Source organism: Maniola hyperantus, chromosome 15 (genome assembly GCF_902806685.2).
Source record: "Maniola hyperantus chromosome 15, iAphHyp1.2, whole genome shotgun sequence".
Taxonomy (NCBI): domain Eukaryota; kingdom Metazoa; phylum Arthropoda; class Insecta; order Lepidoptera; family Nymphalidae; genus Maniola; species Maniola hyperantus.
In genome coordinates this window covers 2,367,058-2,386,036 of record NC_048550.1, presented here as the reverse complement: position 1 = coordinate 2,386,036, position 18,979 = coordinate 2,367,058, and the positions used below count along the sequence as shown (strand labels likewise).

At 39.0% G+C, this 18,979-nt stretch overlaps 1 protein-coding gene across 1 annotated transcript in view; it reads right to left on the bottom strand.

Annotated features, from left to right (window-relative positions):
- The window catches only part of LOC138403332 (uncharacterized), a 71,798-nt gene extending 60,140 nt beyond the window's left edge, over positions 1-11,658 (bottom strand). The window contains exon 1 of the mRNA XM_069503469.1: positions 11,413-11,658. The gene's annotated coding sequence lies outside the window, so the exon portion shown is untranslated. The remainder of the gene's footprint in view (positions 1-11,412) is intronic.
- Between the last annotated feature and the right edge of the window lie 7,321 nt (positions 11,659-18,979).

Sequence of the window (18,979 nt, the reverse complement as noted above, 5' to 3'; positions counted from 1 at the left end):
CTGTAACTTTTCCTCATGTAAGTAGCTTACGTAATTAATTGACAGCAAATTTACTATAGTAAATGTACCTTTAAGAGTGTTTACATTAGTAAATTTGTCGTTTGTTAATCATGTAAGTTATATGTACTTACGGGAGCAAAATTATTGTGTCCGCGACCTCAGGTTAGCCATCAGATAAATTTTAATCAAAAAAGTCCCTTCAGATTCATTTGTTAACGCTTCATCTATTCGGAATCAAGAATGAAATCGACGATAAAATGAACCGCTAACGCCACCGGCTTAAGATTTGATTTAAATTCATCATTCATTGAACATTTCAGAACCAAGATTTTGCTGATTTGAATTATTGATTCTTCCCTCATCAAATTCTACAAAATGGTGTAGCCGTCAATTACTCAGCTTCCCTTTTACTAATTTTAATAACTCTTAATGTGGATCCACACGCAGATACATGCTCGACGAGCAAGCTTCAACTTGAGCTTCGAGCTTTGTTATGTTATGCATTTAGCTTAAAGGCCCTTCCTTCCTAGATCTCTAAGAGATAGAGCGTAACAAAATATAGCATTTCATTTTTTATCCATCCATACTTAATATTATAAATGCGAAAGTGTGGTTATCTGTCTGCTAGTTTTTCACGGCCCAACAGTTTAACCGATTTTGATGAAATTTGGTACAGAGTTAGCTTATATCCCGGAGAAGGGCATTTTTGTAAATCCAAATCTACACAAGCATCATCTAGTTCATCATAAAATTCACGCTTGACCACAATCATACCGGATGGAAAGCCCGAGACGCGTTTACCTAGAAGATGCCTATTTAGTATTCATTCTTGTTTAAAAGATACCCAGATTGTAATTAGTAGGAAACACAGCTCGCGGATGAGTATTTCAAACTTTAGTCATCCGTATGAGGATTGATGACGCAAAACGTTTCGTGCGTATATATGGAATTTTTGGTGTCACAAACAAACACTAAACTCATACCATAGCCAAGAGAGATATTGGTAGAGATCACTAATAAGCGATAAGGCCTCCTTTTGTATCCTACTTCACAAAAATGACAATGTTTTCTGTACTTGTCTTGTTATTTTCCTTCTTGTGGCGGTAAAAATAAATTGTAGGTAGGTATAATAATAATACTTCATAGGTCAGCGGCGACGGCTAGACAGAGCAATCCTGCCAGGGTAAAGGGGTAAGACGGAGGAGGGATTATAACGACCGGCAGAAGTCGGCAGAACAAACTTTAATTATTTTTCTTAGCAGTGAAGAGTGGATCAGTCGTTTGGGTAGATATGTACGCTCAGTACTCAGTACGAGATTTTATGTCTCACCAACGTTGATAGTATTCGAGTGTCGAAAAACTTCCGCGTTATAGTAAACTGGATCTTTAAGTGCCTTATTTTAAAGCTCAAGTTTGTCTACATATCTATAGTCAGCGCTTCAAGCGGAAACGTTGCGAAATTAAAATCAGCATTGAATTTTTAACTACAATTCAAGGCTCTTTAGGTCCATTTTGCTTTGACGTTATTGTGTTTCGACTTTCGAATTCTAGCAACGTTGGCGAGACCTAAAATCCTATACTAAGCGTACTGTACTCTGTAGGTAAAGCCACGTAAGGGCGTCATCTCTGTGCTAATAGTATCACAATAGTTCGCCGCCCGTGAACAAAATATTGTGGCCCCGCGTGACTCACACTATTTTTCATCACTATCTATGAGAAAAAAGAAAACACTCATACGAAGCGCGAACGTGGACCAATCAGAAGAGAGAAAGTTCAAACTCCCTTATGAACAAAAAAGAATTTTGTTCCTGCTGTCCTGTAATGCCAATTTTCGTTTTTCGAATTGGTGTGATGAAAAATAATTAATAATACCTTCTTGTAGAGAAGGTTCATTCCACAAAGCTTTTTGAATAAATAGCGACTGTTCTTATGACGCAATAATTGGCAATTCAGCTCTTCGCGCCTGCTAAGGCGCTGAGGCCTAAAAATTTAATTAACTCCTCTCCTTGTAATAGCTTAAGTGTTATCTCTCTCATTCTCACGTCAAATCAGAAATGTGAAAATTTATAGGAAAACTGGAGTAACCGACATATCTCAACGGGTTGGGAAGCTGAAGTGGCAATGGGCAGAGCACATAGTTCGAAAAACTGATAGACGCTGGGGTCCCACCCAATGTGCTGTATACAACGTTAGTTTTAGTTAACGCAAAAGCCGAAACACGTATCGAATATTTTCACATAAAGAATATGTAGGTACAAACACAATTTAAAAAATATTTAATGAAAATTTACGAAGTTATAAGCTTGTTGTGTTGAGTCGTTGTCATCGCAAAAACATGGTCACCCCAAGCGCGCGGGTATGAGCGAACGAGACAGCAGGCGTCGATCGTGCGCGCTGCCGTTTGCACGGCTCGAATCAACTGATGCATGCGGTCATTCAACTACTAGGTGTCTAAACTTGCAGGATTTTAAAGTTTTTTTTTTTTTTTTTTATTCAGATACAAGCCTTGACTGCAATCTCACCTGGTGGTAAGTGATTCAGCAGTCTAAGATGATAGCGGGCTAACCTGGAAGGGGTATAGCTGTTTTTATTAAACCCATACCCCTTTGGTTTCTACACGGCATCGTACCGGAACGCTAAATCGCTTGGCGGCACGGCTTTTGCCGGTAGGATGGTAACTAGCCACGGCCGAAGCCTCCCACCAGACCAGACCAGAAATTTAGAAATTATAAAATTCCAAACCGCTGCCAGGAATCGAACCCGGGACCTCCCACTATTAAGACCACAGCGCTCACCACTGCGCCAGGGAGGTCGTCAAATTTTTTACAAAATATTATAACGCGTTGTAAAAATGATTGCAATCAATTATGTTACTGATTCTGAACAAACTACTTTCAGGTTTTGCGTAATATACTAAAACTAACGTTGTATAACCTTGCACCGAAAAGCGCTGATTTGGAAGAGCCCCCACTAGGTAGATAGACGACATGAAATGAGTCGCAGGGAGCCGCTGGCTTTAGGTGGCACAAGACCGTGGCGTCTGGAAGTCCCTATAAGAGACCTCTAAGTGTGGACGTCTAGCGGTTGATACTGATAAATATAAAAGCATGCACGTACCCATGGAGTGTCGACGTAACATTAATTTCATTCAGGAGAAAATTATGCAAATTGCCCAAGGGAAAACGTTCGCAGTTATTACGATCCTAAAAAAATTATAGATGCCGATTATAAAACTGGAATTTTTACTGGTTTTAATAAAAACAATAAACCCTGGTAAGTGCCAGTCAAACTAGCCCACTGAGGGTTCTACTTATACCTCGGAATGAAAGTTATTACTTTCTTGTTCGGTTAAATTATCATAAAACAAATCCGTTTGCAACGCAAACAGCATAACTAAGTTTGTAAACATTTATTGTTAACTAGCTTATGCTCGCGATTTCGTCCGCGTGGACTACACAAATTTCAAACCCCTATTTCCCCCACTTAGGGGTTGAATTTTCAATAATCCTTTCTTAGCGGATGCCTACGTAGCAATAGCTATCTACATGCCAAATTTCAGCCCGGTCCGTCCAGTATTTTGAGCTGTGCGTTGATAGATTGATTAGTCAGTCAGTCAGTCAGTCACCTTTTCCTTTTATATATTTAGACTAGCTTATGCTCGCGACTTCGTCCGCGTGGACTACACAACTTTCAACCGCCTATTTCACCACCTTAGGGGTTGAATTTTCGAAAATCCCTTCTTAGCGGATGCCTACATCATAATAGCTATCTGCATGCCAAATTTCAGCCCGATCCGTCCAGTAGTTTGAGCTGTGCGTTGATAGATCAGTCAGTCAGTCAGTCAGGCACCTTTTCCTTTTATATATTTAGATTTCTAAGACTGTCATAGTTAGAGGTTTTGTTTTATTTTTCTTTTGTAATATTTACATAAGCTTCTATCAACTCTAATTAGTTTTCTCAATTTTTCGCTTCTCAAAATTTCAACCCAAATTCTATATCGATGACTAAAGAGGAGGAAAAATACTAATATGATAACGAATTTTAGGCCGATATTAAAAACTACCTACAACATAAGTTTTGATTAAAAAAAGTTTTAGTAGGTAATTAGAACGCTGGCAAAAACAAAGACAGGTGATAGTATTGATGATTACTGATATGATATTTTGTAAAAGTTTACAATGTATTGCAAATAAAACATCTTACTGACGATACAGGTCAAAGAACATTGCGTAAGTAGGCCACTCGGAGTCAATGCCGCGTCGTAGGCGGGGCATTGACCCGAGTTTTGTACGCTATGCATTGCGGAAACACTTGAAAAGCTTTTTTGACTTAAAAAATGGTTTTCATTTTAACCTATTTGTCGTAATTTGAATAATCCGTCATCACAATAGAGTTTTTGTAAAAGTTAGAAAAATTTTAGTGAAGCCTCGAACTCGAAAGTTAGAAAACCTTTTGTGATGGTGTAATAATATAATGTAAACTGGCAACGTGACGGAGGGTGGCAGAGCTTCCTTTTGTACAGTTCCTTGAATTACAAATTAAATTCAAAATATACTTATTATGATCATTCAAATAGAATTTAACGAGCTCTTTTGAATCGTTCATAAAATATGTTTTTCATTGTTGGTTGTTATAGCTTTATTTATCAACTTCAAAATTATTAATGCTTTCGTATTCGTATTTTATATAAAAATCAGTCAAGAGCGATTCGGAATCGCATACGAATGGTTCCGTATCGTCGTGCAAGAAATAACACTTTTTAATTTCTGTTAAATCATAGCGGCCATTTTGAAATTATTATTATTTTTAGTTATAGTGGCAACAGGAATACATGATTCTGTATACAGCCCGCCCGACAAACGGATGGACGGACGGACAGCATACAAATTAGTAGCATATATGCGTAGACTACATACATAGTGATATACTACTGGCGCGGTGTTCACCTATAAGTAAAACGACACATACAATCATATACCTACTTCAAAATAAGACGGACCGTTACCAATTTTATCTATAGAAGTCGTTACCCACTTTTAGGGCGGTTTCAGACTTTTGCGCGTATACGGTCGTTTCAGCATGCGCGCTTACACGCGCGCTACATTACGCGCTTCAAAAAACCGGGCATAAATACGGGCATATTTCGGCGTGTTCGCTTGAACCGCGGTGGTGTTGCGGGGAGGTGTCTCTCGCGGTTCGCGCTTATACGATACGAGCTTAGAAGCGCGTCAACGCTCGTACGAGTTGAGCGTGTGCCAAAAGGCGCGCCTATACGCGCCTACATGCGCTTCCAAAAACGAGCTTATACGCGCGTATAAAACGCTATTCTGAAACCGCCCTTAGCACAAACTGTACTTCACGCTTAGTAAAGGGGAAACGAGAATACTATTCCTAGTTCGACTAGTCCTAGACGTCGGGAGATGATTTGAAGCCACCTCCACCCCCACCTCAGCCCCCCTCTTAGTGTGACTTTCGCGTCGCAGGCAGGGTTGTTGTTTAAAACTATTTTTAGGGTTCCGTACCTCAAAAGGAAAAACGGAACCCTTATAGGATCACTTTGTTGTCGGTCTGTCAGTCAAGAAACCTACAGGGTACTTCCCGTTGACCTAGAATCATGAAATTTGGCAGGAAGGTAGGTCTTATAGCAGACATGAGGGGGAAAATCTGAAAACCGTGAATTTGTGGTTACATCACAAGAAAAAAATTAAAATGTGTTCATGAACAAATATTGCTATTTAAAACTTTCAAAGTAAGATTACTATACCAAGTGGGGTATCATATGAAAGGGCTTTACTTGTACATTCTAAAACAGATTTTTATTTATTTTTAACCATAATAGTTTTTGATTTATCGAGCAAAATGTCGATAAAATACGATTGTAGTACGGAACCCTCAGTGCACGAGTACTTGCCGTTTTCTTTTAGTAAAAATAATGTTTATGTAATGCTTTTGTGTTGAACATTTATTGAAAATTCTGCGCGCAGCGCGTGCAGCTCGCAATCTTGGAGCCGCGTCGACGAGTCGCCAGCAGAAGCCGTTTGAAAAAGGACCCCGGACGGGCATATCTGACTAATCATATTGGCTCGTCTTGGCGAGTGCACTGCGGTGCCCCCTGATGAGTTCTGCCGTAAGAGATTCATATCACTAGACACGTAACGATGGTCACGCTCTTTGCATATTATCCATGCTCCCTGTCTGCATATAAATGTGCATATTATTACCCATCATATTACTATTTCCTTTTGAATTAAACGTCTAAAAGTTTTCTCGCTTACTTCTATTACATTTTTCCTCTACCATATTTAATTAGAAGCAGTGATAGCCTAGTGGTTAGGACGTCCGCCTTCTAATCGGAGGTCGGCGGTTCGATCCCGGATATTATGTGCGTTTTAAGTAGAATTAAAATATCATTTGCTTCAACGGTGAAGGAAAACATCGTGAGGGAACCTGCATGCTTCAGAGTTCTCCATAATTTCCTCAAAGGTGTGTAAAGTCTACCAATCCGCACATGGTCAGCGTGGTAGACTATGGCCAAAACCCCTCTCAATCTGAGACCCGTGCTCTATAGTGAGCCGGCGAAAGGTCTCATGATGGTGATAGCGTAGTGATTAAGAGGTCGGCCTCCTAGTCGGGGGGTCAGGAGTTCGATCTCAAGCACGCACCTATAACTTTTCGGAGTCATGTGCACTTGCTTTAACGGTAAGAAAACATCGTGAGGAAACCTGCATGCCCGAGAGTTCTCCATAATGTTCTCAAAGGTGTGATGTGTGATTTACGAACCTGCACTTGGCCAGCTGCAACGTGGTAAACTATCATCAAACACTTCCCTAACTTCTCTTTCTCAGAATGCTGAGAGAGAGAAGTTAGACTCTACTGTTATAGGTTAGGTTAGTGTAAGTTAGTAAGTGTAGGTATTTTGGTTAGTTAGTGTCACTACTACCTTAGTAAAGATAGTTAGGTGCATATTTCCTTTGCGTCGAGTGTGTTTTGGGATTTCAGTGGTGCTGCGTGGTGGTGGTGCGTATTGCTTGCTTGGTAGCTGGTTTTTCCTGCATGTTTGCAGTGGGAGGGCGGGCGGTGCATGTTGCACTTGCACCATACAGATCTGATCTGTTTCGGCGGATTATAGCAAATGAAGCTTTTGGTTCATTGTGAAATTATGGTTACAACACTAAAAAAAATTGAAAAGTATTATATTTCTTGTACGATGGAACCCTTCGTGTACGAGTCCGACTCGCGCTTCACCAATTTTTAAGTCGATAATAATTATTATTACGTACCTACAGTAACTTTTTGCCAACTTCAAATACGTTAGAGTTTTATTTGTTTAGGGTTCCGTACCTAAAAAGGAAAAACGGAACCCTTATAGGATCACTTTGTTGACTGTCTGTCTGTCTGTCGGTCTGTCAAGAAACCTACAGGGTACTTCCCGTTGACCTAGAATCATGAAATTTGGCAGGCAGGTAGGTCTTATAGCAGACATTCGGGGAAAAATCTAAAAACCGTGAGTTTGTGGTTACATTATACAAAAAAAATTAAAATGTGGTCATGAAATAATAGTTAGTATTTTCAATTTTCGAAGTAAGATAACTATATCAAGTGGGATATTATATGAAAGGGCTTCACCTGTGCATTCTAAAACAGAGTTTTATTTATTTTTATGCATCATAGTTTTTGAATTATCGTGCAAAATGTCGAAAAAATACGACTGTAGTACGGAACCCTCGTTGCGCGAGCCTGACTCGCACTTGGCCGGTTTTTTCCTTGTAATTATCTGCAATCATTCGGGGGACTATAAGCAGATTTTTTGTGCTGAATTTGAATTGAACTTCCACGTCTATCAGATATCGAGCACATCAGCTCGTCACATTAACACTTGAGAGTTTTATTTGTACGTAGGAATGTTCACGCTAGCTGCCTTCACATATTTTCTTGCTCATTAAATTTTCCCGCGTCATTTCCAAATGTCTTACGGCTGAATACTGCAAATATCCAACTTGAAATGTGCCCTTGAATTTTAAGAACAAATTATGCGTATGAATCGCACCAGTTAACCTAGAGAGTTGACCTGCTTTTGTGTATAATACGGTATTTGACAACTACTTAGTCAAATCAGTAACTTTTTATCAAACGTCAAAACGCGCGCTTAGTATGCGATATTCTATGAACTTGTACTCGTACTTTTAAAGTTTAATCGACAATTTAAAATGGTTATTACAATTAAAACTAACAAAGGACGTGGATTTGGCGTATTTCGGAAGACCCACTATTTAATAACCACTGAGATATAAATTATTTTTGATGAAGTCCCAAAATATATAAAAGGAAATACCCAATTATAAAAATAGCAAGCAAACACCTGATGCTAAGTGATTACCGCCGCCAATGAACATTTGCAGCACCAGAGGAACCGCCAATGCGTTGCGGTCATTTGGGCATTTGTTGATCTGACCCTTGAATAACCCCACGGAATAACCCCATGTTAAAATATGGTAAAAATCTAGTAAGAACCCTTTCGAAGCGAGATGGTTGGTTGGTTTGGCGTACTATTGAAATTCCATTATTTTTAGAGATTGTTTGTTATTTGAGGATGTTCTAGAAATGGAAACATCTTAAAAAGACGCTGCATAAGTGCGAGTTGAAATCGCGTGGAAAGGGTTCGGTACGATGAATAATGAATATGTAAGTTTGTACCTACGCCCAATGTTGAGAGATTTACCCCTCTCATAGATTTTTTGTAATCTATAAGTAGAGTAGAGAAATAAAATTTTAACACAAATCTATATAAGTATATATAAAAGAAAAAGCTGACTGACTGACTGACTGAGCTATCAACGCACAGCTCCAACTACTGGACGGCTCGGGCTGAAATTTGGCATGCAGATAGCTATTATGACGTAGACATCAGCTTAGAAAAGATTTTTGAAAGTTCAAACCCTAAAGGAGTAAAACAGGGGTTCGAAATTTGTGTACCTAGTCCAAGCGGACGAAGTCGCGGGAATATGCTAGTTTAATATAAATGATCACTTAGTTTTGTCAACATGATCTTTTTGCTCGAGGCGGGGCCTAAGCCGTAGGCACCAACATAAAGTCATACCGACATTCATCTGCATTGATGTGTCAGATTTGATCCTCTAGTAATGGTATCTCTATGCTTGCAAGTCTTTAAGATGACATCAATAAATTAAGGCGGTACCCGTTTTAATCTCTGCTATATAACGCAATGACACATAAATTACACCGCGAGAGGCAATTTGTGTTTTTAATTTACTTTATAGTATCTGATAGACCTTTGTTTGGGTACTGCGATTCTAACAGCCTTCATCAAACAATGGAGAAAGCTTTTGTCTAAGTCTATGGTCTAATAGCCGCACTTGTGCGCTTTCAACTTTTTATACATTTCTGATTTTTAATTCGATGGAATTCTGACGCGTTGTCAGTTTAATACCTTGTTGGGGGAGTTATTTGTATGAAAAAGAGGGTCGACCCCCCTAAAGTTTGATTTAACCCTAAATTACCTGAAATACCTGTCAATATAAAAAAGCCCTAAGTCTTATGGTATGATTCTGAACCACGCTGTACGCAGCAGTGCTGCCGCAACAGTGCTGTCGCGGCACTAGTGGTCCCCATACAATCTCTATAAGCTTATAATATGAGATTACATACATTCCGAGCTAGGCAGCAATGTTCCGCTACATTGCTGCGCGATCTGTCCGTCTGTCATGTGTCATAGCTATATTAAAAACTAGCGACCCGCCCCGGCTTCGCAAGGGTAGCTTATTACAATTTTCGTAGGGATCTCTACTTAAAAAAAATATAGTGCTTGTCACTCAGGAATATTGCTTTCTACTGGTGAAAGAATTTGCAAAATCGGTTCAGTTGTTCCAGAGATCACTTCCTACAAACAAACTTATTAACTTTAAGTACCTTTTTTTTAATAGAGATAGCGAGCAAACGAGCAAGGCGGGTCACCTGATGTTAAGTGATCACCGCCGCCCATGAACATTTGCAGCACCAGAGGAACCGCCGATGCGTTGCCGGCCTTTTAGGAATTTGTTGGTCCGCCCCTTGAATAACCCCATGTTGTAATCTAGTGGGTACACCGCCGATGGGAGTTGGTTCAACAGTTTGCATGTGCGTGGAAAGAAGGATCTGGCACAGCGGACCTCTTTATAATAATAAAGTATATATAAGCTCGAGCTGTAAGGTTGTATTCATGATCAACCCATCACCGGCTCACTACAGAGCACAGTACGGGTCTCCTCTCAGAGTGAGAAGGGTTTTGGCCATAGTCTACCACGCTGGCCATGTGCGGATTGGTAGACAAGGTTGTATTACATAACTCTCTGTGTGATGGTAAGTATCTGTCTACCTGGTGGTACGCTTTCTGGTGCGAGATCGCTGTTCTAGCACCTTGGGACCCCTTTTTACGCATCCTCCTCGAAAGCAACGCAGTAGACCACGTTTCTTCCGGGGAGGTATGTGGGACTCACTGTAACACACCAGAATACCCACTAAAACCCAGCGGACCCGTCAACGCTATGATGAGCCGGCACAGGAACGCAGTTTGCATACTACTATGCTGTCTCAGCGGTACAGTTACCTCACTGGGCTTACCTATGGGATGCCCCCGCCTTCCTCCTTGGGTTTACGGCCCGTACGTCTATCGGTTTTTAGAATAGATAATATTAAAGCCTTAGGGCAAAGTTGTACGAGATGATTTATTAGGGTAAGATACGATCCTTTACTACATGGACGTCATTAAATTATTTACTTTAGTAAAACGTAGCTCACAATAACCCCCCTTCCCCTGAATCCTTCCCTCCCTCTCCGCATCAGTTAATTCATAATGACGATATAGGCAATAAATGACTATTTTTTAAATGGCGTGGAATTGATTTATTTTCCCAGGTTAAAAAGTAGGTTTATGTCCTTTTCCAGGTAGTAATGTACTAGTATAAGCTTTGACACAAAATAAAAAGATTTTTATTCAAATAAAATTTTACAAGCGCTTATTTGAATCGTCTGATTCGTTAAAATCGATTGAGGTAGTGAGGTAAAGATGTTACAAACAAATAAACGCACATAAGCTTTTAGTAAGATAGAACAATGAATGTATAAACTTTTAAAAATATATTTAGTTGTATTGGTAGGTGTCTAAAGGAAGACAGACAAATTATTTCACCCTTAAATAGTAATCTTCTTAATATAAAAATTGGTATTCCGTATAAATTTGTCATAGAATAAATAAGTAAGTAACAACAAACACGCCCGTCTCCTTGAGAAAAGCCAAGTTGACTTTGTAGAGCTATCATTAGTTGACGTCAGACTTAGAACTCTAAAACTGAAGTATTGGTAAGGCCTTCATGAATAAAGTAACGAGGGAAAAAGCACAGACGTCAATATACTTACATATTTACATATTATTAGGCACTCTCCTGATAAACTATGCACTGAACTTGAGTTTATTTTTAAACACAAGGAAAAACCGTTGCATTTTTTTTTATTTTTTTTACATCCTTTAAACCTTTAAAAAGTAGTTAGATTAAAAAAAAATATGAAATGAGCACAATTTCTAAACGTTCGATTTAATGGTTCGATTTTCGAATTCGTTTCCATAGACAAAGAGTCGTGCGTAGAACGCTCGCCTCAGGCAAAGGTCCCGGCAAAACTGCCTTATATCCTACAGCCTAGCTACTAGCGTAGCAGGCGTAGCGCAGCCTCCAGGGCTGCGTATGAAATTGTGAATGTGATGGACCTCGTTGGGTAAACATAGCCGGAATTTTGAAGCAGGCTTTGTGGTGTCATGTGTGTCGTGTATCTATTATTAAGCGTAATACAAGTCAACCTTTATTGAGTCATTATATGAAATTTAGAACATGTAAAGTTTTATGTAAAGATATTATCCATACTAATCGTAATATTGTAAATGCGAAAGTGTGTCTGTCTAATGATTTTAAGCTTATTTCGTGGTTTAACGACATATTTTAATGTATATAACGGGTACAAACGGGTACGGGTTTTAATGTATATAACGGGGACAAATAAAAACAAAAATTAATCGTGGTATGTACCCGTTTACATTAAAATGTGTCTGTCTATCTGTCAGCTTGTCACGGCCCAACAGTTGAACCGAAAAAACCGGCCAAGTGCGAGTCAGACTCGCGCACTGAGGGTTCCGTACTACAATCGTATTTTATCGACATTTTGTACGATAATTCAAAAACTATTAAGTCTAAAAATAAATGAAAATCTGTTTTCGAATGTACAGGTAAAGCCCTTTCATATTATGATACCCCACTTGATATAGTTATCTTACTTCGAAAATTAAAAATCCTAATTATTAGTTTATGACCACAATTTAATTTTTTTTGTGTGATCTAACCCTAAATTCACGGTTTTCAGATTTTTCCCCTAATGTTAGATACAAGACCTACCCACATGTCAAATTTCATGATTCTAGGTCAACGGGAAGTACCCTGTAGGTTTCTTGACAGATAGACAGACAGATAGACAGACAGACAGACAGACAGACAGACAGACAGACAGACAACAAAGTGATCCTATAAGGGTTTTCGTCCGTTTTTCCTTTTGAGGTACGGAACCCTAAAAATTAAAGAGTTCCCACGGAATTTTTAAAAAACGTTAGTCCACGAAAACGAAGTTGTGGGGCATCATCTAGTAAGTAATAGATACTTATGTGTATTTTTGATACACATGTATAAAAAAAGAACATCAAAACATGATACAAACACTCCTGTATTATATAAATTTACAGTCTATACAAGTGATATATAATACGTTTATTTAATTACCTATGTCCTTTATGTATCTAAGTTCTGTTACTGTTTTAGCGATCAATAAGGCGAAAACTTGTACCTCATTAAGTACAGACAGTTTGCTCTTACAAATTGTATTCATCATCATCATGATCAACCAATCTCCGGCTCACTACAGAGCACGGGTCTCCTCTCAGAGTGAGAAGGGTTTTGGCCATAGTCTACCACATGTGCGGATTGGTAGACTTCACACACCTTTGAGAACATTATGGAGAACTCTCAGGCATACAGCTTTCCTCGCGATGTTTTCCTTCACCGTTAAAGCGAGTGATATTTAATTTCCCTTCCCACGGGATTTTTAAAACCTAAATCCACGCGGGCATCAGCTACTTAGTATAAAATAAAAGTCGCAAGCATCAGCTTTGTATAGGTACGTACTACTACACATTACTCAATCTAATCGTTTCGTTCTCGGGTCAGTAAACACTCCCAAAATAACACGCTTATGTTATCCATACTAATATTTCGCGAAACCGTGTCCGTCTATCTGTAGGGCGATTGCCTAAAACCTGCATCAATCATTATTACAATCTCAATTGTTGTGATTGGCTGAATTTGTGCAATTCTTGTTGCAACAATGCATTGTAGCCAATAGTGAGCGAGCGTCAACCAATCAGAGGTGATTGCGATCGTGACATTGTAGCTATCATTCTCCCGCAATCGCGCAGCTGTTTATCTATCTTACTTTCTCACAGCCCATCCATTTAACAAATTTTGACGAAATATGTTTTTTTATTACATAAATTTTTATGGGACTTGTGTCCGACACGGATACGTCCCACCCGCCCCTCATAGCATAAATTGCCTAATGGTATGCAACAGATATAAAAGGAAAAGGTGATTGACTGCTTGACTAAGCTATCAACGCACAGCTCAAACTACTGGACGGATCGGGCTGAAATTTGGCATGCAGATAGCTATTATGACTTAGGCATCCGCTAAGAAAGGATTTTTGAAAATTCAACCCCTAAGGAGGTGAAATAGGGGTTTGAAGTTTGTGTAGTTTGAAGTCGCGAGCATAAGCTAGTTTAGAAATATATTTTCAAGATGCTGATGCCTGCGACTTCGACAACGCGAACAAAGTCGCGGGCATCATATATAACTTCTAACTTCACGTAATCTTTGTAAAACACTTAAATCCCTTCAATGGGTAAATATAAAATGATTGAGTATGAAATCTTTTAGGAAACATCGAGAAACTTTAGCGTAGGGATGCAAAGTTTGACAGCGACGTATTTCGCGCGCGCAACAGCGAGCAGTGATGGATGGCCGCGCTATTTAGGTAAATAGGTCTAGGTCATGGGTACTCCATAGGTACTGGGGATGTTACTGAGATGGTTTTATTGAACTTGAAGTCTGATTTCTAAGAACACCAACATTTTTTTTTCATTGTGAGAATAGGCTTGCGCTTCATATTAATTATGCCTTTTCGGGGGGGAAAAAAAATGTAATTGGGTATTTGACTCCATTTTTTTAATTACTTTATTATAAACTAGGATAATGACGAAAACTGATTTAAATTAATTAAATCAATCAAATAACAAAAAAGTTATAAGCATTTAAATATGTAAATATGTCTGATTAAACAGAGATAGCGATATAGCATTTTGACGTCACACCTTACTAATGCCATAGTAGCCTCGTGCAGTTTCATACAAATTTTCGTTTTGCGAGAAAGGGATTACAAAACCCTCCCAGTCCAAAATTAAAATGCCTGTAACTTTGTAAATCTTTGTTGGATTTCAATATTTTTTTCAGCGTACGTCATTATTTTTATCCTAGTTTATAATAAAGTAATAATATTTGTCAAATTCAAAAGTAGGAAAATACCCAATTACGCATCCTGGACAAGGGCGGGTATGTGGGACTCAATGGCAATTTTTACAGCCTTCGGCATACCCACTAAAAAACCCAGCGGTACCGTCCGCGTCAAGTATAAGGCGTCTCAGGATCCCGGATATCGGATGCGACAGACGTCCTGATGTTGAACCGGCATAGGTCTACATTCTACACCCAATACCTAAGGCGGGAGAAGGTGAGCATAATGTCGCCTTCTTCTCCACTGTCTTTTTCTGCGCAGCGGGTGGGCGTCAGCGTCCAGCTCTCGTCCGTTCCTTTAACCGTTGAACTAATAATAAACTGCTAAATACCAACAATAAGTATCTATAAATTTATACTTTTATTATAAAACCATTGTGTACCTATTACCTCTATTATTATCTAACTTAAATTCCCCAATCACTTACCTTAAAGCAATCATGAAATAGTACCTAGGAACCAATTGCTTCCTGAATTTATCGTAAACCGATATTGCTATTGAAAGCAATACAATACCACTTTATTATCTACACATAACCTTGCATGACATAATGTAGGTTCCTACCTATTACCTGTATCATAACCGTGACATCGTACGCGTGTTTTAAAAATCCGTATACCGCTACTTACTTATACGTGGGAAAACCAAACCATTGTTTTCCGAAGATAACTATATATAGATATAAAAAAAGCAAAATATGCGAAAATTGTTGATATTATATCGTTGTATTTTTTTCATAATGACGTCGCAGAAACAAATTATTATTTATCTGTAAACGTCCATATGGGCCGACGACGAGAGCGAACGGGCAGATCTCAAGTTTGGCAGAATATCAGATCGGATTAGTGCAAAAGCACCGTAAATTGAATAAGGCTAAAATCTAGCTCGACTATAATCTAGTTAAACCGATTTTCGTTCAGAAGGAAAATAGGAAACTAAGTAAGTATCAGCTAATGTCATAAGGATGTTATCATGTCATGTCCTAAAAGGAAAAAAAGGTAAACTAAATGTAATGGATCGAATTAAAGTGAAATGGCGTCGCTAAATTAAATTGAGAGACAAAGCCTGGGATCGAATACTGAAGTAGATAACTGTAACTGTAAAGGGCGTCACACATGGCCGCATGACTGAAGTACGGTTCAACCGATTCTTAATCGACCTTGACAAAAGATCATACTCAGACTCGCAGAAATCCTAATAAATTGATACCCTAATAAGTTATTAGGATTATGATCTTGAAACTTGAAACGCGCAAAACTCCAAAAAGTTTGAGTCAGATACATGCCGGGCTATTCGACTTGTTGACGATCCCAAACTAACCGGCTCGTTGGAAAGCCTGGAGCACCGCAGAGACGTAAGCTCTCTATGCGTGCCTTTATAATGTGGAGTGCTCTTAAGAGCTTTTTGACCTCATTTCATCCACCTTTTTCTACAACCGCACCGCGCGCCACCGTAAGCAATTTCACCCTCACCACCTGGGTGTCTGGTGCAATCCGACCGTCCGTTGTGCCAGACCCTTCTTTCCACGCACATGCAAACTGTGGAATCAACTCCCATCGGCGGTGCTCCCACTAGATTACAACATGGGGTTATTCAAGGGGCGGACCAACAAATTCCTAAAAGGCCGGCAACGCATCGGCGGTTCCTCTGGTGCTGCAATTGTTCATGGGCGACAGTAATCACTTAACATCAGATGGCCCGCCTGCTCGTTTGCTCACTATCTCTATTTAAAAAACCGGCCAAGTGCGAGTCAGGCTCGCGCAATAAGGGTTCCGTACTACAATCGTATTTTTCGACATTTTGCAGGATAATTCAAAAACTATGATGCATAAAAATAAATAGAAATCTGTTTTAGAATGCATAGGTGAAGCCCATTCATATGCTATCCCACATGATATAATTATCTTACTTCCATAATTGAAAATACTAATTTTTAGTTCATGACCACAATTTAATTTTTTTTTGTGTGATGTAACCACAAATTCACGGTTTTCAGATTTTCCCCCTTATATCAGCTATAAGTCCTACCTACCTGCCAAATTTCATGATTCTAAGTTAACGGGAAGTACCCTGTAGATAACTTGATAGACGGACAAACATGCAAACAGACAGACAGAGAGACAAAGAGACAGACAGACAGACAGACATACAGCAAAGTGATCCTATAAGGGTTCCGTTTTTCCTTGTGCGGTACGGAACCCTAAACAAGAACCCCTGATCTCGCGAATAGAACACCGACATCTTAACCACTAGGCTATCACGGCTATTTCATATATTACGCTTCATTTGATGAAAATGAATGTAAAAAGTTTTAATGGCGCCACTCAAGCACTTCGCGCAGGCAAAGGGTCGGAAAAGTTTCACCATCGCCATTTACTTTATATCGATTCCAATCAAACTTCGATTCAATGGCGAAATTTGTCAAAAAAGATCATTAATTAGTTAACGACCTGACCCCTTCACACGGGTAGCACAAAGTATACAGAAACTTGATTTTGGGTTGTATTTTTAGGACCGTACCTCAAAAGGAAAAAGGAACCCTTATAGGATCACTTTGTTGGCTGTCTGTATGTATTTTCGACATTTTGTACAATAAATCAAAAACTATTATACATAAAAATAAATAAAAATCTGTTTTAGAATGTACAAATGAAGACCTTTCATGATACCCCACAAATTAACGATTTGTGGATTTATTCCTTTACTTGTGCTATAAGACCTGCCTACCTACCAAACATGATTCTAGGTCAACGGGAAGTATACGCAACGCAGCCTATAGGTTTTCTTGACAGACCACGGACAGATGGACAGACAGACAGACAGACAGACAACAAAGTGCCCCTATAAGGGTTCCTTTTTTTCCTTTTGAGGTACAGAAACCCAAAAAAATGTGTGTGCCCGGGATCGAACTCCCGACCTCCCAAAAAGAAGGCATCACTATAATATTATGTTTTGATTGCTACTTTGTTTTATATCTGACTGGCTTATGCTCGCGACTTCGTCCGCGTGGACTACACAAATTTCAAACCCCTATCCTTCAAAATCATTTCTTAGCTGATGCTGACGTCATAATATCTATCTTTATGCCAAACTTCAGCCCGTTCCGTCCAGTAGTTTGAGCTCTGCGTTGATAGATCAGTCAGTCAGGTCAGTCAGTCAGTCACCTTTTCCTTTTATATATATATAGATTTATTTGGAGAAGAGATGTTTCCTCGGTTTTTAAAAATGAGGTATAAAACCAGACAGCAAAAAGGCTAACGTAATGAAAACGAAACGAGAAGGTCAAAGGTGTGAGGTGTGATAATACGGTCAAATTACTTTTTTTCGCAAAGATATATTTCAGATGGTAAAAGCTGTGGATAAAAGAGACTTATATGCCACAAAAAGAGTCAATTGGCAACTTATTTAAAAGCCTAAAAAGGTGTGTAATGTTTTCAGGGTTCAGTACGCTTAGTATAAGATTTTACGTCTCACCAACGTTGCTAGAATTCGAGAGTCGAAACACCGACGAGTAAAATGGACCTAAAAAACCTTGAATTGAAGTCAAAAATTCAATCCCAATGACTTTAATTTCGCTACGTTTACGCTTGGAGCGCTGGCTGTAGTTGTGTAGACAAACTTGAGCTTTAAAACAAGGCAGCCCGATCTGTCCAGTAGTTTGAGCTGCGTTGATTTTTTCGTCCATTTTACTCACACGCTATTGTGTTTCGACGCTCGAATTAATTCCATCAAAGTCGGTGGGATGTAAAATCTTAAATAAGTAGATACTATTTCTACAGCGCTGAAGTGACCTCTATGGACGATCCTTATATGGGCACGCCTTTGTATGACATTCCCGATGTGATGTAACTTGTATCAATATTGAAAATGCCGTAATCATTGGTCTGAGGAAAATTCAATCTCGCGGCTCATGCCAATAAAAAAAAGATTCCGACGAATTGAGAACCTCCTCCTTTTTTGAAGTCGGTTAAAAATAGGCTCGTCTCGCTGAAGCGTGGAGTCAATTTTGAACTAAAGAAAAGTGCAATTCCCTCTCTATACATTGCGTGGATCTCTTTGTTTTATTGTTACAGTCAAATTGAATATCTTTCACGGTGCGTGTACTTTGGAATTGGCTTGGAATTACTTTCTTTTTGTTATAAGCAGATTATCCTGAGGGATCTAAGATTTCACTTTGAGTTAAGAAACTCTTGCGACGGCATTTAAAAAGACAATATTATTAACATTCGTGTTGTGATCATCATCGTCGTCTCAATCTTACGTCATTCAGTAAAACGACTTTTTTATTTCGCTGATATCCATAGACGTCCATCGCTGAACA